At 50.6% G+C, this 18,789-nt stretch overlaps 1 protein-coding gene across 1 annotated transcript in view; it reads left to right on the plus strand.

Annotated features, from left to right (window-relative positions):
* Positions 1 to 6,040, plus strand: part of LOC140424659 (fucolectin-like) — a 58,055-nt gene extending 52,015 nt beyond the window's left edge. Inside the window, exon 5 of the mRNA XM_072507904.1 lies at positions 5,895 to 6,040. The gene's annotated coding sequence lies outside the window, so the exon portion shown is untranslated. The remainder of the gene's footprint in view (positions 1 to 5,894) is intronic.
* Positions 6,041 to 18,789: the final 12,749 nt, after the last annotated feature.

Below are 18,789 nucleotides of genomic sequence, written 5' to 3' on the forward strand. Positions count from 1 at the left end.
TCCTCCAGCTCTCTCCCTGTACAACCCCATCCTCCAGCTCTCTCCCTGTACACCCCCATCCTCCAGCTCTCTCCCTGTACACCCCCATCCTCCAGCTCTCTCTCTGTACAACCCCATCCTCCAGCTCTCTCCCTGTACACTCCCATCCTCCAGCTCTCTCTCTGTACACCCCCATCCTCCAGCTCTCTCTCTGTACACCCCATCCTCCAGCTCTCTCTCTGTACACCCCCATCCTCCAGCTCTCTCTCTGTACAACACCATCCTCCAGCTCTCTCCCTGTAGACCCCCATCCTCCAGCTCTCTCCCTGTACACCCCCATCCTCCAGCTCTCTCCCTGTACACCCCCATCCTCCAGCTCTCTCCCTGTACAACCCCATCCTCCAGCTCTCTCCCTGTACAACCCCATCCTCCAGCTCTCTCCCTGTACACCCCCATCCTCCAGCTCTCTCCCTGTACACCCCCATCCTCCAGCTCTCTCCCTGTACAACCCCATCCTCCAGCTCTCTCCCTGTACACCCCCATCCTCCAGCTCTCTCCCTGTACAACCCCATCCTCCAGCTCTCTCCCTGTACACCCCCATCCTCCAGCTCTCTCCCTGTACACCCCCATCCTCCAGCTCTCTCCCTGTACAACCCCATCCTCCAGCTCTCTCCCTGTACAACCCCATCCTCCAGCTCTCTCTCTGTACACCCCCATCCTCCAGCTCTCTCTCTACACCCCCATCCTCCAGCTCTCTCTCTACACCCCCATCCTCCAGCTCTCTCCCTGTACAACCCCATCCTCCAGCTCTCTCTCTGTACACCCCCATCCTCCAGCTCTCTCTCTACAACCCCATCCTCCAGCTCTCTCTCTCTGTACAACCCCATCCTCCAGCTCTCTCCCTGTACACCCCCATCCTCCAGCTCTCTCTCTGTACAACCCCATCCTCCAGCTCTCTCTCTGTACACCCCCATCCTCCAGCTCTCTCCCTGTACAACCCCATCCTCCAGCTCTCTCTCTGTACAACCCCATCCTCCAGCTCTCTCCCTGTTCAACCCCATCCTCCAGATCTCTCCCTGTACAACCCCATCCTCCAGCTCTCTCCCTGTACACCTCCATCCTCCAGCTCTCTCCCTGTACACCCCCATCCTCCAGCTCTCTCCCTGTACACCCCCATCCTCCAGCTCTCTCCCTGTACAACCCCATCCTCCAGCTCTCTCCCTGTACACCCCCATCCTCCAGCTCTCTCCCTGTACAACCCCATCCTCCAGCTCTCTCTCTGTACACCCCCATCCTCCAGCTCTCTCCCTGTACACCCCCATCCTCCAGCTCTCTCCCTGTACAACCCCATCCTCCAGCTCTCTCTCTGTACAACTCCATCCTCCAGCTCTCTCCCTGTACAACCCCATCCTCCAGCTCTCTCCCTGGACAACCCCATCCTCCAGCTCTCTCCCTGTACACCCCCATCCTCCAGCTCTCTCCCTGTACACCCCCATCCTCCAGCTCTCTCCCTGTACACCCCCATCCTCCAGCTCTCTCCCTGTACACCCCCATCCTCCAGCTCTCTCCCTGTACACCCCATCCTCCAGCTCTCTCCCTGTACAACCCCATCCTCCAGCTCTCTCCCTGTACACCCCCATCCTCCAGCTCTCTCTCTGTACACCCCATCCTCCAGCTCTCTCCCTGTACAACTCCATCCTCCAGCTCTCTCCCTGTACACCCCCATCCTCCAGCTCTCTCCCTGTACAACCCCATCCTCCAGATCTCTCCCTGTACAACCCCATCCTCCAGATCTCTCCCTGTACACCCCCATCCTCCAGCTCTCTCCCTGTACACCCCCATCCTCCAGCTCTCTCCCTGTACAACCCCATCCTCCAGCTCTCTCCCTGTAGACCCCCATCCTCCAGCTCTCTCCTTGTACACCCCCATCCTCCAGCTCTCTCCCTGTACAATCCCATCCTCCAGCTCTCTCCCTGTACACCCCCATCCTCCAGCTCTCTCTCTGTACAACCCCATCCTCCAGCTCTCTCCCTGTACACCCCCATCCTCCAGCTCTCTCCCTGTACACCCCCATCCTCCAGCTCTCTCCCTGTACACCCCCATCCTCCAGCTCTCTCTCTGTACACCCCCATCCTCCAGCTCTCTCCCTGGACACCCCCATCCTCCAGCTCTCTCCCTGTACACCCCCATCCTCCAGCTCTCTCCCTGTACACCCCCATCCTCCAGCTCTCTCCCTGTACACCCCCATCCTCCAGCTCTCTCCCTGTACACCCCCATCCTCCAGCTCTCTCCCTGTACACCCCATCCTCCAGCTCTCTCTCTGTACACCCCCATCCTCCAGCTCTCTCCCTGTACAACCCCATCCTCCAGCTCTCTCCCTGTACAACCCCATCCTCCAGCTCTCTCACTGTACACCCCCATCCTCCAGCTCTCTCCCTGTACACCCCCATCCTCCAGCTCTCTCACTGTACACCCCCATCCTCCAGCTCTCTCCCTGGACAACCCCATCCTCCAGCTCTCGCCCTGTACACCCCCATCCTCCAGCTCTCTCCCTGTACACCCCCATCCTCCAGCTCTCTCCCTGTACACCCCCATCCTCCAGCTCTCTCCCTGTACACCCCCATCCTCCAGCTCTCTCCCTGTACACCCCCATCCTCCAGCTCTCTCTCTGTACACCCCCATCCTCCAGCTCTCTCTCTGTACAACCCCATCCTCCAGCTCTCTCCCTGTACAACCCCATCCTCCAGCTCTCTCCCTGTACACCCCCATCCTCCAGCTCTCTCCCTGTACACCCCCATCCTCCAGCTCTCTCTCTGTACAACCCCATCCTCCAGCTCTCTCCCTGTACACCCCCATCCTCCAGCTCTCTCCCTGTACACCCCCATCCTCCAGCTCTCTCTCTGTACACCCCCATCCTCCAGCTCTCTCCCTGTACACCCCCATCCTCCAGCTCTCTCCCTGTACACCCCCATCCTCCAGCTCTCTCCCTGTACACCCCCATCCTCCAGCTCTCTCTCTGTACACCCCCATCCTCCAGCTCTCTCCCTGTACACCCCCATCCTCCAGCTCTCTCCCTGTACACCCCCATCCTCCAGCTCTCTCCCTGTACACCCCCATCCTCCAGCTCTCTCCCTGTACAACCCCATCCTCCAGCTCTCTCTCTGTACACCCCCATCCTCCAGCTCTCTCCCTGTACAACCCCATCCTCCAGCTCTCTCCCTGTACAACCCCATCCTCCAGCTCTCTCTCTGTACACCCCCATCCTCCAGCTCTCTCCCTGTACAACCCCCATCCTCCAGCTCACTCTCTGTACAATCCCATCCTCCAGCTCTCTCCCTGTACACCCCCATCCTCCATCTCTCTCCCTGTACACCCCCATCCTCCAGCTCTCTCCCTGTACACCCCCATCCTCCAGCTCTCCCTGTACAACCCCATCCTCCAGCTCTCTCTCTGTACACCCCCATCCTCCAGCTCTCTCCCTGTACACCCCCATCCTCCAGCTCTCTCTCTGTACAACCCCATCCTCCAGCTCTCTCCCTGTACAGCCCCATCCTCCAGCTCTCTCTCTGTACACCCCCATCCTCCAGCTCACTCCCTGTACACCCCCATCCTCCAGCTCTCTCTCTGTACAACCCCATCCTCCAGCTCTCTCCCTGTACACCCCCATCCTCCAGCTCTCTCTCTGTACACCCCCATCCTCCAGCTCTCTCCCTGTACACCCCCATCCTCCAGCTCTCTCCCTGTACACCCCCATCCTCCCGCTCTCTCCCTGTACACCCCCATCCTCCAGCTCTCTCCCTGTACACCCCCATCCTCCAGCTCTCTCCCTGTACACCCCCATCCTCCAGCTCTCTCTCTGTACAACCCCATCCTCCAGCTCTCTCCCTGTACACCCCCATCCTCCCGCTCACTCTCTGTACAATCCCATCCTCCAGCTCTCTCCCTGTACACCCCCATCCTCCAGCTCTCTCTCTGTACACCCCCATCCTCCTGCTCTCTCCCTGTACAACCCCATCCTCCAGCTCTCTCCCTGTACACCCCCATCCTCCAGCTCTCTCCCTGTACACCCCCATCCTCCTGCTCTCTCCCTGTACACCCCATCCTCCTGCTCTCTCCCTGTACAACCCCATCCTCCAGCTCTCTCCCTGTACACCCCCATCCTCCAGCTCTCCCTGTACACCCCCATCCTCCAGCTCTCTCCCTGTACACCCCCATCCTCCAGCTCTCTCCCTGTACAACCCCATCCTCCAGCTCTCTCCCTGTACACCCCCATCCTCCAGCTCTCTCTCTGTACACCCCCATCCTCCAGCTCTCTCCCTGTACACCCCCATCCTCCAGCTCTCTCCCTGTACACCCCCATCCTCCAGCTCTCTCCCTGTACACCCCCATCCTCCAGCTCTCTCCCTGTACACCCCCATCCTCCAGCTCTCTCCCTGTACACCCCCATCCTCCAGCTCTCTCCCTGTACAACCCCATCCTCCAGCTCTCTCCCTGTACACCCCGACACTCCAGCTCTCTCCCTGTACACCCCCATCCTCCAGCTCTCTCCCTGTACACCCCCATCCTCCAGCTCTCTCTCTGTACACCCCCATCCTCCAGCTCTCTCCCTGTACACCCCCATCCTCCAGCTCTCCCTGTACAACCCCATCCTCCAGCTCTCTCCCTGTACACCCCCATCCTCCAGCTCTCTCCCTGTACAACCCCATCCTCCAGCTCTCTCTCTGTACAACCCCATCCTCCAGCTCTCTCTCTGTACACCCCCATCCTCCAGCTCTCTCCCTGTACACCCCCATCCTCCAGCTCTGTCCCTGTACACCCCCATCCTCCAGCTCTCTCCCTGTACACCCCCATCCTCCAGCTCTCTCCCAGTACACCCCCATCCTCCAGCTCTCTCTCTGTACACCCCCATCCTCCAGCTCTCTCTCTGTACACCCCCATCCTCCAGCTCTCTCCCTGTACAACCCCATTCTCCAGCTCTCTCTCTGTACACCCCCATCCTCCAGCTCTCTCCCTGTACAATCAAAGCTGTACACAATGGGGGTGATCTTGTGGCCGCGTTGTGCCCGGCACAAATCCCGCGATGTCGGCACAATCCTGGGAAAGGCCTGAAACTCCCTCCCTTACAGCACTGTGGGTGTACCTACACCACAGGGACTGCAGCGGTTTGAGAAGTAGCTCACCACTGTCTGCACAAGGTCACGGTGGCACAGTGATTAGCACTGCTGCCTCACAGCACCAGGGACCCGGGTTTGATCCGGACCTCGGGTGTCTGTCTGTGCGGAGTTTCCATATCCTCCCCGTGTGTGCGTGGGTTTCCTCCGGGTGCTCCGGTTTCCTCCCACAGTCCAAAGATGTGCAGGTTATGTGGATTGGCCGTGATCAATGCGTGGGGTAATGGGGATAGGATGGGGGAGTGGGCGAGGTGGAGGGGCAGTGGATTCTCTGAATTCGGGGTGGGTAATAAATGGCGACCTCGTCAGTGACTCCCACACCCTGGGAACAAAATAAAAAACATCTCTCCCGCTCTCTGCCTCACTTTCCTCCATTCGAAACTCCTCGAATCCTCCTCTGACCGAATATCTCCTCCTGTGGCTCCGTGTCTAACTTTGTTCATGTTGTTACAAAGCATCTTGGGAGGTTGTCCTTATGTTATGGGTGTGATATAAATATATATTGATGTTGCTGCCCCCAGTGACCACAGCAGAGGTCAGGGCCACCAGGAGAAGGGGGGATCCAGCACGTTGCCTGCATGGCCCATTCCACCGGCAGGGAACCCACCACGGCGGCTCACCATGGGGGGCACGGGGAGACCGTGCCGGCAGGAAGGGCTGTAAAATCCTGCCCTTTCCAAGCTTTCTAGATGATTCCATCCATGTTGATTGAGAACAACTTGTGTTTCATTCTGTTTCTCACAGTTATCGGCGGCAGAGATGAACGTTATCAGGAACTCGATGGCGCTGGGACCTCTGAATTAAACCAGAGAGACAATCAACCAGTTGCAGCAAATGTCCACAGGCCCCGACTTTCTGCATCTCCATAAAATAAAGCAAATGAATTAAAACCTGGCTGTTGGTCTTTCTATAAATGTGACACAGAGCAGCATGGAGATTGGACCAATCACAGAAGGGAATGCAGCAGGTCCGATTTCTATGGATTTCCATTTTCTCCAGCTCGGTGAGTGTCAGTGAGACAGAAATCCCACCCTCTCTGCACCATTATCCCAGAATTGACCACATTCCTGGTGAATGTCTGATCTCCACCTGAGAGAGAGAGTGGCCTACCTCGTGGAGAGGCACATGCAGCAACATCTGCAATTCAAAGAATCCCAGAATCGCTCAGTGCTGAAGAGGCCATTCGGCCCATCGACTCTGCACTGACCCATGAAAGGCCCTGACCTGCCCACCTGATCCCATTGGCCAGCACTTGGACCATTGCCTCAAATGTTACAACTTGCCAGGTACTCACCCGGGTACTTTTCAAAGGATGTGAGGCAACCCGCCTCTCCCCCCTCCCAGGCCGTGCGTTCCAGACCTGCCTCTCCCCCCCTCCCAGGCCGTGCGTTCCAGACCCGCCTCTACCCCCCCCCCCCCTCCTAGGCCGTGCGTTCCAGACCCGCCTCTCCCCCCCCCCCCCCCCCCCCCAGGCCGTGCGCTCCAGACCCGCCTCTCCCCCCCCTCCCAGGCCGTGCGTTCCAGACCCGCCTCTCCCCCCCTCCCAGGCCGTGCGTTCCAGACCCGCCTCTCCCCCCCCCTCCCAGGCCGTGCGTTCCAGACCCGCCTCTCCCCCCCCTCCCAGGCCGTGCGTTCCAGACCCGCCTCTCCCCCCCCTCCCAGGCCGTGCGTTCCAGACCCGCCTCTCCCCCCCTCCCAGGCCGTGCGTTCCAGACCCGCCTCTCCCCCCCTCCCAGGCCGTGCGTTCCAGACCCGCCTCTACCCCCCTCCCAGGCCGTGCGTTCCAGACCCGCCTCTACCCCCCTCCCAGGCCGTGCGTTCCAGACCCACCTCTACCCCCCTCCCAGGCCGTGCGTTCCAGACCCGCCTCTCCCCCCCCCTCCCAGGCCGTGCGTTCCAGACCCGCCTCTCCCCCCCCCTCCCAGGCCGAGCGTCCCAGACCCTCACCACACTCTGGGTAAAAAAGGTTTTTCCTCAAATCCCTCCTGAACCTCCCAACCCCTCACCTTGAACCTGTGTCCCCCTCGAACTGACCCTTCAACTAAGGGGACCAGCTGCTCCCTCTCCACCCTGTCCGTGCCCCTCAGAATCTTGTCCACCTCGATCAGGTCACCCCTCAGTCTTCTCTGCTCCAGAGAAAACAACCCAAACCCCAACCTCTCTTCATAACTGAAATGTTCCACCCCAGGCAACATCCTGGTGAATCTCCTCTGCACCCCCTCCAGTGCAATCACATCCTTCCTGTAATGTGGTGACCGGAACTGCACACAGTGCTCCAGCTGTGGCCTCACCAAAGTTCGATACAACTCCAACAGGACCCCCCTGCTTTTGTAATCTATGCCCCGATTGATAAAAGCGAGAGCCCCATATGCCTTTTTCACCTCCCTATTAACCTGCCCTTCTGCCTTCAGAGATCTCTGGACAAACAAAGAACAAAGAAATGTACAGCACAGGAACAGGCCCTTCGGCCCTCCAAGCCCGTGCCGACCATGCTGCCCGACTAAACTACAATCTTCTACACTTCCTGGGTCCGTATCCCTCTATTCCCATCCTATTCGTGTATTTGTCAAGATGCCCCTTAAATGTCACTATCGTCCCTGCTTCCACCACCTCCTCCGGTAGCGAGTTCCAGGCACCCACTACCCTCTGGGTAAAAAACTTGCCTCGTACATCTCCTCTAAACTTTGCCCCTCTCACCTTAAACCTATGCCCCCTAGTAATTGACCCCTCTACCCTGGGGAAAAGCCTCTGACTATCCACTCTGTCTATGCCCCTCATAATTTTGTAGACCTCTATCAGGTCGCCCCTCAACCTCCTTCGTTCCAGTGAGAACAAACCGAGTGTATTCACCGCTCCTCATAGCTAATGCCCTCCATACCAGACAACATCCTGGTAAATCTCTTCTGCACCCTCTCTCAAACCTCCATAAGAACATAAGAACATAAGAACTAGGAGCAGGAGTAGGCCATCTGGCCCCTCGAGCCTGCTCCACCATTCAATGAGATCATGGCTGATCTTTTGTGGACTCAGCTCCACTTTCCGGCCCGAACACCATAACCCTTAATCCCTTTATTCTTCAAAAAACTATCAATCTTTATCTTAAAAACATTTAATGAAGGAGCCTCTACTGCTTCACTGGGCAAGGAATTCCATAGATTCACAACCCTTTGGGTGAAGAAGTTCCTCCTAAACTCAGTCCTAAATCTACTTCCCCTTATTTTGAGGCTATGCCCCCTAGTTCTGCTTTCACCCGCCAGTGGAAACAACCTGCCCGCATCTATCCGATCTATTCCCTTCATAATCTTATATGTTTCTATAAGATCCCCCCTCATCCTTCTAAATTCCAACGAGTACAGTCCCAGTCTACTCAACCTCTCCTCGTAATCCAACCCCTTCAGCTCTGGGATTAACCTAGTGAATCTCCTCTGCACACCCTCCAGTGCCAGTACGTCCTTTCTCAAGTAAGGAGACCAAAACTGAACACACTACTCCAGGTGTGGCCTCACTAACACCTTATACAATTGCAGCAGAACCTCCCTAGTCTTAAACTCCATCCCTCTAGCAATGTAGGACAAAATTCCATTCGCCTTCTTAATCACCTGTTGCACCTGAAAACCAACTTTTTGCGACTCGTGCACTAGCACACCCAGGTCTCTCTGCACAGCAGCATGTTTTAATATTTTATCATTTAAATAATAATCCCTTTTGCTGTTATTCCTACCAAAATGGATAACCTCACATTTGTCAACATTGCATTCCATCTGCCAGACCCTAGCCCATTCACTTAACCTATCCAAATCCCTCTGCAGACTTCCAGTATCCTCTGCACTTTTTGCTTTACCACTTATCTTAGTGTCGTCTGCAAACTTGGACACATTGCCCTTGGTCCCCAACTCCAAATCATCTATGTAAATTGTGAACAGTTGTGGGCCCAACACTGATCCTTGAGGGACACCACTAGCTACTGATTGCCAACCAGAGAAACACCCATTAATCCCCACTCTTTGCTTTCTATTAATTAACCAATCCTCTATCCATGCTCCTACTTTCCCCTTAATGCCATGCATCTTTATCTTATGCAACAACCTTTTGTGTGGCACCTTGCCAAATGCTTTCTGGAAATCCAGATATACCACATCCATTGTCTCCCCGTTATCTACCGCACTGTTAATGTCCTCAAAAAATTCCACTAAATTAGTTAGGCATGACCTGCCCTTTATGAACCCATGCTGCGTCTGTCCAATGGGACAATTTCCATCCAGATGCCTCGCTATTTCTTCCTTGATGATAGATTCCAGCATCTTCCCGACTACCGAAGTTAAGCTCACTGGCCTATAATTACCCGCTTTCTGCCGACCTCCTTTTTTAAACAGTGGTGTCACGTTTGCTAATTTCCAATCCATATCACTAGACACCCCAGAGTCTAGTGAATTTTGGTAAATTATCACTAGTGCATTTGCAATTTCCCTAGCCATCTCTTTTAGCACTCTGGGATGCATTCCATCAGGGCCAGGAGACTTGTCTACCTTTAGCCCCATTAGCTTGCCCATCACTACCTCCTTGGTGATAACAATCCTCTCAAGGCCTGTCATAGCCTCATTTCCATCAGTCACTGGCATGTTATTTGTGTCTTCCACTGTGAAGACCGACCCAAAAAACCTGTTCAGTTCCTCAGCCATTTCCTCATCTCCCATTACTAAATCTCCCTTCTCATCCTCTAAAGGACCAATATTTACCTTAGCCACTCTTTTTTGTTTTATGTATTTGTAGAAACATTTACTATCTGTTTTATATTCTGAGCAAATTTACTCTCATAATCTATCTTACTCTTCTTTATAGCTTTTTTAGTAGCTTTCTGTTGCCCCCTAAATATTTCCCAGTCCTCTAGTCTCCCACTGATCTTTGCTACTTTGTATGTTTTTTCCTTCAATTTGATACTCTCCCTTATTTCCTTAGATATCCACGGTCGACTTTCCCTCTTTTTACCGCCCTTTTTTGTTGGTATAAACCTTTGCTGAGCACTGTGAAAAATCACTTGGAAGGTTCTCCACTGTTTCTCAACTGTTTCACTATAAAGTCTTTGCTCCCAGTCTACCTTAGCTAGTTCTTCTCTCATCCCATTGTAATCTCCTTTGTTTAAGCACAAAACTCTAGTGCTTGATTTTACCTTCTCACCCTCCATCTGTATTTTAAATTCCACCATATTGTGATCGCTCCTTCCGAGAGGATCCCTAACTATGAGATCCTGAATCAATCCTGTCTCATTACACAGGACCAGATCTAGGACCGCTTGTTCCCTCGTAGGTTCCATTACATACTGTTCTAGGAAACTATTGCGGATACATTCTATAAACTCCTCCTCAAGGCTGCCTTGACCGACCTGGTTAAACCAATCGACATGTAGATTAAAATCCCCCATGATAACTGCTGTACCATTTCTACATGCATCTGTTATTTCTTTGTTTATTGCCTGCCCCACCATAATGTTACTATTTGGTGGCCTATAGATTACTCCTATCAGTGACTTTTTCGCCTTACTATTCCTGATTTCCACCCAAATGGATTCAACCTTATCCTCCATAGCACCGATGTCATCCCTGACTGTTGCCCGGATGTCATCCTTAAATAACAGAGCTACACCACCTCCCTTACCATCCACTCTGTCCTTCCGAATAGTTTGATACCCTCGGATATTTAACTCCCAGTCGTGACCATCCTTTAACCATGTTTCAGTAATGGCCACTAAATCATGGTCATTCACGATGATTTGCGCCATCAACTCATTTACCTTATTCCGAATACTACGAGCATTCAGGTAAAGTACACTTATGTTAGCTTTTTTACCTCTGTTCTGAATCTTAACACCTCGATCAGTAACCTCTCCTAAGTTATATTTCCTCTTAACCTTTCTCCTAATTTTCCTTGTCGTCGAACCCATATCTTCCTGTAACAACCTGCCGCATCGCTTACCATTAATGTTTTCACTTCCCGTTTTATTTCTTTTAGTATTCCTGGTCCTATTCACTGAGCTCCCCTCAGTCACTGTACCTTGTACTGTCGCCCTTTTTGATTTTTGACTCTGGCTTCTCTGCCTTACACTTTCCCCCTTACTGCCTTTTGTTTCTGTCCCTGTTTTACTACCTTCCAACTTCCTGCATCGGTTCCCATCCCCCTGCCACATTAGTTTAAACTCTCCCCAACAGCTCTAGCAAACACCCCCCTATAGGACATCGGTTCCAGTCCTGCCCTCCACATCCTTCTGGTAGTGTGGCGACCAGAATTGAACACGACACTCCAAGTGTGGCCTAACTAAGGTTCTATACAGCTGCAACATGACTTGCCAATTCTTATACTCAATGCCCCGGCCAATGAAGGCAAGCATGCCGTATGCCTTCTTGACTACCTTCTCCACCTGTGTTGCCCCTTTCAGTGACCTGTGGACCTGTACTCCTAGATCTCTTTGACTTTCAATACTCCTGAGGGTTCTACCATTCACTGTATATTTCCTACCTGCATTAGACCTTCCAAAATGCATTACCTCACATTTGTCCGGATTAAACTCCATCTGCCATCTCTCCGCCCAAGTCTCCAGACAATCTAAATCCTGCTGTATCCTCAGACAGTCCTCATCGCTATCCACAATTCCACCAACCTTTGTGTCGTCTGCAAACTTACCAATCAGACCAGTTACATTTTCCCGGACCAGCCTCCCCGATCAGGCACCGGAATGTGGCGACTAGTGGCTTTTTACAGTAACTTCATTTGAAGCCTACTTGTGACAATAAGCGGTTTTCATTTCATTTCATTTTCCTCCAAATCATTTATATATACTACAAACAGCAAAGGTCCCAGCACTGATCCCTGCGGAACACCACTGGTCACAGCCCTCCAATTAGAAAATCACCCTTCCATTGCTACTCGCTGCCTTCTATGACCTAGACAGTTCTGTATCCACCTTGCCAGCTCACCCCTAGATCCCGTGTGACTTCAGCTCTGTCCCAGTCAGCCATGAGGGACCTTGTCAAAGGCCTTACTGAAGTCCATATAGACACCATCCACTGCCCTACCTGCATCAAGCATCTTTGTGACCTCCTGGAAAAACTCTATCAAGTTAGTGAGACACGACCTCCACTTCACAAAACCGTGCTGCCTCTCGCTAATACGACCCTTTGCTTCCAAATGGGAGTAGATCCTGTCTCGAAGAACTCTCGCCGGTAATGTCCCTACCACTGACGTAAGGCTCACCGGCCTGTAGTTCTCTGGATTATCCTTGCTACCTTTCTTCAACAAAGTGTCATGCGAGATTACCTTTAAGACATGGATGTTTATGCAGTGTACCTTTAAGAAAACAGTGATGTCAGAGAGTGGGTGGGGCTGAGCTCAAGTCAGCCATTTTTCGAAGTTTAGTTTTGCAGTTTGATAAGAGCTTCGGGAGTGTCTGTGTTTGCAGTGAGCTGGATCTGTGCCATGAAAGACTATCTCTGGATCATTTGGGTAATTTAAACTCATAATAATGAAGCCTTTAACCTGATGTGATTCTGTTTAAAGGTGTTAAGTCTCTTGGAAGTTTGAAGGAACATTTTAAGGAATTATTTACTGTTGTAATATTTTCGGAGTTATCTTTGAAGTAAGGGGTGTTAAGAGATCCAATGTTTATTTAAGATGTTAAGTTGAGTTCATGGAATAAACAGTTTTGTGTTTAAAAACCCACGTGTCCATAATTGTAATCCCACGCCTAGGGAACAAGCCGTGTGCTCGGAAAAGCAACAAATCCATTAAAGGGAGAGGTTGGTTGAACGCCATGATACATTTTGGGGTTCTGAAAACGCCTCCCCCATAACAAAAGGACAACATTGGCTATTCTCCAGTCCTCCGGGACATCACCTGAAGCAAGTGACGATCCAAAGATTTCAGTCAAGGCCACAGCAATTTCCTCTCTAGCCTCCTTCAGTATTCTGGGGTAGATCCCATCAGGCCCTGGGGACTTATCTACCGTAATATTTTTTAAGATGCCCAACACCTCGTCTTTTTGGATCACAATGTAACCCAGGCTATCTACACCCCCTTCTCCAGACTCAACATCCACCAATTCCTTCTCTTTGGTGAATACTGATGCAAAGTATTCATTTAGTACCTCGCCCATTTCCTCTGGCTGCACACATAGATTCCCTTTCCTATCCTTCAGTGGGCCAACCCTTTCCCTGGCTACCCTCTTGCTTTTTATGTACGTGTAAAAAGCCTTGGGATTTTCCTTCACCCTATTTGCCAATTACTTTTCGTGACCACCATCTAGCCCTCCTCGCTCCTTGCTTAAGTTCCTTCCTACTTTCCTTATATTCCACACAGGCTTCGTCTGTTCCCAGCCTTTTAGCCCTGACAAATGCCTCCTTTTTCTTTTTGACGAGGCCTACAATATCTCTCGTTATCCAAGGTTCCTGAAATTTGCCATATTTAAGTCCAGTACAGCCCCTTCCCTAGTTGGACTGTCTACATATTGTTTTAAGAAGCCCTCCTGGATGCTCCTTACGAACTCTGCCCCGCCTAAGCCCCTGGCACTAAGTGAGTCCCAGTCAATATTGGGGAAGTTGAAGTCTCCCATCTCAACAACCCCGTTGTTTTTACTCTTTACCAAAATCTTTACCTATCTGCTCCTCTATCTCCCACTGGCTGTTGGGAGGCCTGTAGTAAATCCCCAACATTGTGACTGCACCCTTCTTATTCCTGATCTCGACCCATATAGCCTCACTGCCCTCTGAGGTGTCCTCCCGTAGTACAGATGTGATATCCTCCCTAACCAGTAGCGCAACTCCGCCTCCCCTTTTACATCCCCCTCTATCCCGCCTGAAACATCTAAATCCTGGAACGTTTAGCTGCCAATCCTGCCCTTCCCTCAACCAGATCTCTGTAATGGCAACAACATCATAGTTCCAAGAACTAATCCAAGCTCTAAGTTCATCTGCCTTACCCGTAATGCTCCTTGCATTAAAACATATGCACTTCAGGCCACCAGACCCGCTGTGTTCAGCAACTTCTCCCCGTCTGCTCTGCCTCAGAGCCACACTGTCCCTATTCCCTAGTTCTCCCTCAATGCTCTCACCTTCTGACCTATTGGTCCCGTGCCCACCCCCCTGCCATACTAGTTTAAACCCTCCCGTGTGACACTAGCAAACCTCGCGGCCAGGATATTTATGCCTCTTCAATTTAGATGCAACCCGTCCTTCTTATATAGGTCACACCTGCCCCGGAAGAGCTCCCAGTGGTCCAGGTAATGGAAACCCTCCCTCCTACACCAGCTGTTTAGCCACGTGTTTAGCTGCTCTATCTTCCTATTTCTAGCCTCACTGGCATGTGGCACAGGGAGTAATCCCGAGATTACAACCCTTGAGGTCCTGTCTTTTAACTTTCTGCCTAGCTCCCTGAACTCCTGCTGCAGGACCTCATGCCCCTTCCTGCCAATGTCGTTGGTACAACGACCTCTGCCTGTTTGCCCTTCCCCTTCAGGCTGCCCGCTACCCGTGCTGAGACATCCTGGACCTTGGCACCAGGGAGGCAACATACCATCCTGGAGTCTCTTTCACGTCCACAGAAGCGCCTATCTGTGCCCTGACTATAGAGTCCCCTATTACTATTACTCGTCTGCGCTTTGACCCTCCCTTCTGAACATCAGAGCCAGCCGTGGTGCCACTGCTCTGGCTGCTGCTGTTTTCCCCTGATAGGCTATCCCCCCCGACAGTATCCAAAGGGGTATATCTGTTCGAGAGGGGGACAACCACAGGGGATTCCTGCACTGACTGCCTGCCCTTTCTGGTGGTCACCCATTTCTCTGTCTGCACCGTGGGTGTGACCACATTTACATAACTGCGATCTATGACGCTTTCCGCCACCTGCATGCTCCTAAGTGCATCCAATTGCTGCTCCAACCGAACCATACGGTCTGTGAGGAGCTCCAGTTGGGTGCACTTTCTGCAGATGAAGCCATCCGGGACGCTGGAAGCCTCCCGGACCTGCCACATCTCACAGTCAGAGCACAGCACCCCTCTAACTGACATTGCGTCAATTAATTGGTAAATTAAATTTAAAATGTATTTTTTATTTTTTAAAGTTACTGTTAACTCTTTGTTTCCCAGCACTAGATTTCTACTATAAATGTAAATGCTATGTAGCCATCTGGGATGGCCACTTCCCGATCACAAAATGGGCTACCAGACCGATGACCTTAGCTGTTCCCCTTCACCACTTCGACCCCAGCAACCCCAGAACCGAACAACGGCCATTGTTCCTCTGACTGAGTGGGCGTCCAAAGCTAAGTATAGGCTTTAGCAGTAGTGATAGTTTAGTCTGTAGAGTTTTGTACATAAGTATATTTAACTGTGTGTTTAAATAAATGAGCATTGACTTTGAACTAACTAACTGGTGTATCGAGTCTTTGATCAGTATTCGGTTTGAACCTTGTGGCGGTATCAAGAGATACCTGGCGACTCTAGAGCAAACATAATTAGAATTAAAGAAGGCGACCATATTGACCGCCATATTCAGAGCCAAATAAATATAGCAACAGCTAAATACAGTACTCTCTGATCTCTGGCTTAGATACCCCTTGATGAGAGCTACCATGCGGAATTAGTGAGGTCTTGCGACACAGTAGAAATTTGAGTTAAACTCCTCGGATGCAAACAAGAATCTTTATTGCCTCTATTTGATTACAATTGAGAGAAACTTAAATCTATTCTCAATAAAGTCCAGCTGGCAAAAGGACTTAAAGAGAAGTAACTTGTTCACAATTTAACTTTCAAAATAATACAGAAATGGTTTCTTTCTTACGGCAAAACAGCTTGCGTTTACTTCAAGAGTTAGAGTGGAAAAATGAAAATATGAAAAATAGAGGTAGCGAATAGTTTAGATCAAAGTAAATGATGATCCCGGAATAAAGATGACCGTATGAACCATCATGTTTATAGGAAATCTTATCAGTCTTGAGCCATCTATCTACAGCCTCTATGTTGTCCTAATTGGTTTGAGTTAGAATCAAATGTATTTGATTCGATGGCTAGCTGTCAATCCTTAATGTGCAACATAAGTTCTGAATGTTTCATGTTTGAATATTTGTGTATGTTATGGAATGCGATTCTGTGCTTTTATCAAGACTAGTTTCTACTGGTTTTCTGCTGACTTTGCTTCACCCACATTAGTGCCTTCATATTGCTATGGTGCCTGCTTCGTCCTTGATCAGATTACTGGTACAACTCATGTCTTAATGTCAAACTGTCTTTGAAAATATGTTTGTTAGAACAATAGCTTTTTCATCTTTGCTCAGTAAAAATGTTGTTTTAATCTCCAATGAGTTTATGCATGTGTCAGGCATTTTGTGTCTCTGTTGAAGCTGTGTTTTATCATGACCTGAGGTTATGAGTGCTGAAATCCTCAATTTAAAATGGGTATTAAAACTAGGGCTTAATATTTACACTAAATAGCCTTCTTTTACCTATCAGACGTATCAGGAAATAGTCGATTCCTATCACCCCTCTAAATTATGATGAAGTAATTAATTAATTATCTTTAATTAGTTTAACAATGTTTAATTTTTAAATTTAGTGCAGATTCCCGACCAGCCAATGAGGTCACAGCTTTCCTGTCACGTCACTTTTCAGTATTTTTCTCCCCCCCCAGTCGGATCACTCAGAAGAACCGAATATACCCGGCTCCTTCACTCTCTCTCCCGCTCCCGGAAATGAAGGCCGCTGGAACCTGGGTTTAAGTTTTTATATCACTTACCTGTTCCAAAGCTGCTCCCCAGGTCTCTCTCTCTCTCTCTCTCCCGCTCCCAGGAATGAAGGCCGCTGGAACCTGGGGGTAAGTTTTTATATCACCTACCTTCCCAGGGTGCTCCCTGGTTTTCTCCCTGCTTCCCGGAATGCACTCTGGATCTCTCCCTGCTGATAACTGGTTACAAAGCCAAACAAAGAAAACAGACAAAAAGGGAAAGAGCACCTCCTCTCACTCCGCGGTGAATTACCACACTGCCCAAATTACCAAGTTCCAATTCCCACTCTGGCTGTGTCTCACTCAGGATGTGTCTCCTTCACGTGCGCAGCTTACTGAAATGAAATGAAATGAGTGTGCGCTTGATACCTGTCTCTCAGGCGGGGCATAGAAGGATACATGTGGTTGGTCTAGATAGGACTCGTAATCGGCACAGGCTTGGAGGGCCGAAGGGCCTGTTCCTGTGCTGTATTGTTCTTTGTTCTTCTATCCAAGTTAATAAATTACCCACGTGATCTCACCTGGTGAATTAACCTTCTGTGCAGCTTTATGGGCCAGGGTTTAGTGCACCCATCTCCAGCTCCTCAGAAACCGCGTTAGGGAACTGGAGCTGGAGCTGGAGGAACTTCGGATCATTCGGGAGGCAGAGGTGGTCACAGATAGAAGCTTCAGGGATGTAGTTACTCTGAAGAATAAAGATAGATGGGTGATGGTGAGAGGGGCTGGGAGGAAGCAGTCAGTACAGGGATCCCCTGTGGCCGTTCCCCTTAGTAACGAGTATACCGCTTTGGATACTGTTGGGGGGGGGGGGGGCTTACCAGGGGTAAGCCATGGGGTACAGGTCTGTGGAAGATCTTATGAGGGAAGTCTGAGGGACTTGAGGCTGTTTTCGTTAGAGAGAAGAAGGTTAAGAGGTGACTTAATTGAGGCATACAAGATGATCAGAGGATTGGATAGGGTGGACAGTGAGAGCCTTTTTCCTCGGATGGTGATGTCTAGCACGAGGGGACATAGCTTTAAATTGAGGGGAAATAGATATGAGACAGATGTCAGAGGTAGGTTCTTTACTCAGAGAGTAAGGGCGTGGAATACCCTGCCTGCAACAGTAGTGGACTCGCCAACACTAAGGGCATTCAAATGGTCAATGGATAGACATATGGACGATAAGGGAATAGTGTAGATGGGCTTTAGAGCGGTTTCACAGGTCAGCGCAACACCGAGGGCCGAAGGGCCTGTATTGCGCTGTCATGTTCTATATTCTATGTTCTAACCCCAAAGTGTATCATGGAGTTCACCTGACCCACAACCTTTACTAGATTGTGGTATGGGAAGCACACGGCCCACTCTACAGGTGTGGGACAGCAGAAATGGAAAAGTATTTTTTAAAGCAAAACAACGTTTATTCTGGGAACTCAGGTTAACCTTTTTGAAACATAGTGAACATCTTAGCAACCATTAATTCAAATACAACCCCCAAAGAATACAACACTAAGTAATCCTTGAGCTTTCCTTATAACATCCATAAGATTTAAAACAAAACCTTTAACAGAAGCACCTCAGGTTTAAATTCACTACTGAGAACAGTCACCACATTGAAATCAGCAAATGGACTTTCAGAAGCTTGCAGAGATTCTCACCCATCCTGCTGTGATTTCAGCTTCTCCAAAACTAAAATGAAACCAAACTCACCCTGCAGCAAAAAGCCTAAAGCAAAAGTAAAAAGCTGACAGACAGCCCAGCTCCACCCACTCTCTGACATCACTGCAGTAACAAACACCCATTTATTAAAGGTACTCTCACTACAGATATTTATACACACACCCATTTTTAAACACCCATTTCTTAAAGGTGTTCTCACATGACAGCGGCACCTTATCAA

The sequence above is a fragment of the Scyliorhinus torazame genome, chromosome 6 (genome assembly GCF_047496885.1).
Source record: "Scyliorhinus torazame isolate Kashiwa2021f chromosome 6, sScyTor2.1, whole genome shotgun sequence".
Classification (NCBI taxonomy): domain Eukaryota; kingdom Metazoa; phylum Chordata; class Chondrichthyes; order Carcharhiniformes; family Scyliorhinidae; genus Scyliorhinus; species Scyliorhinus torazame.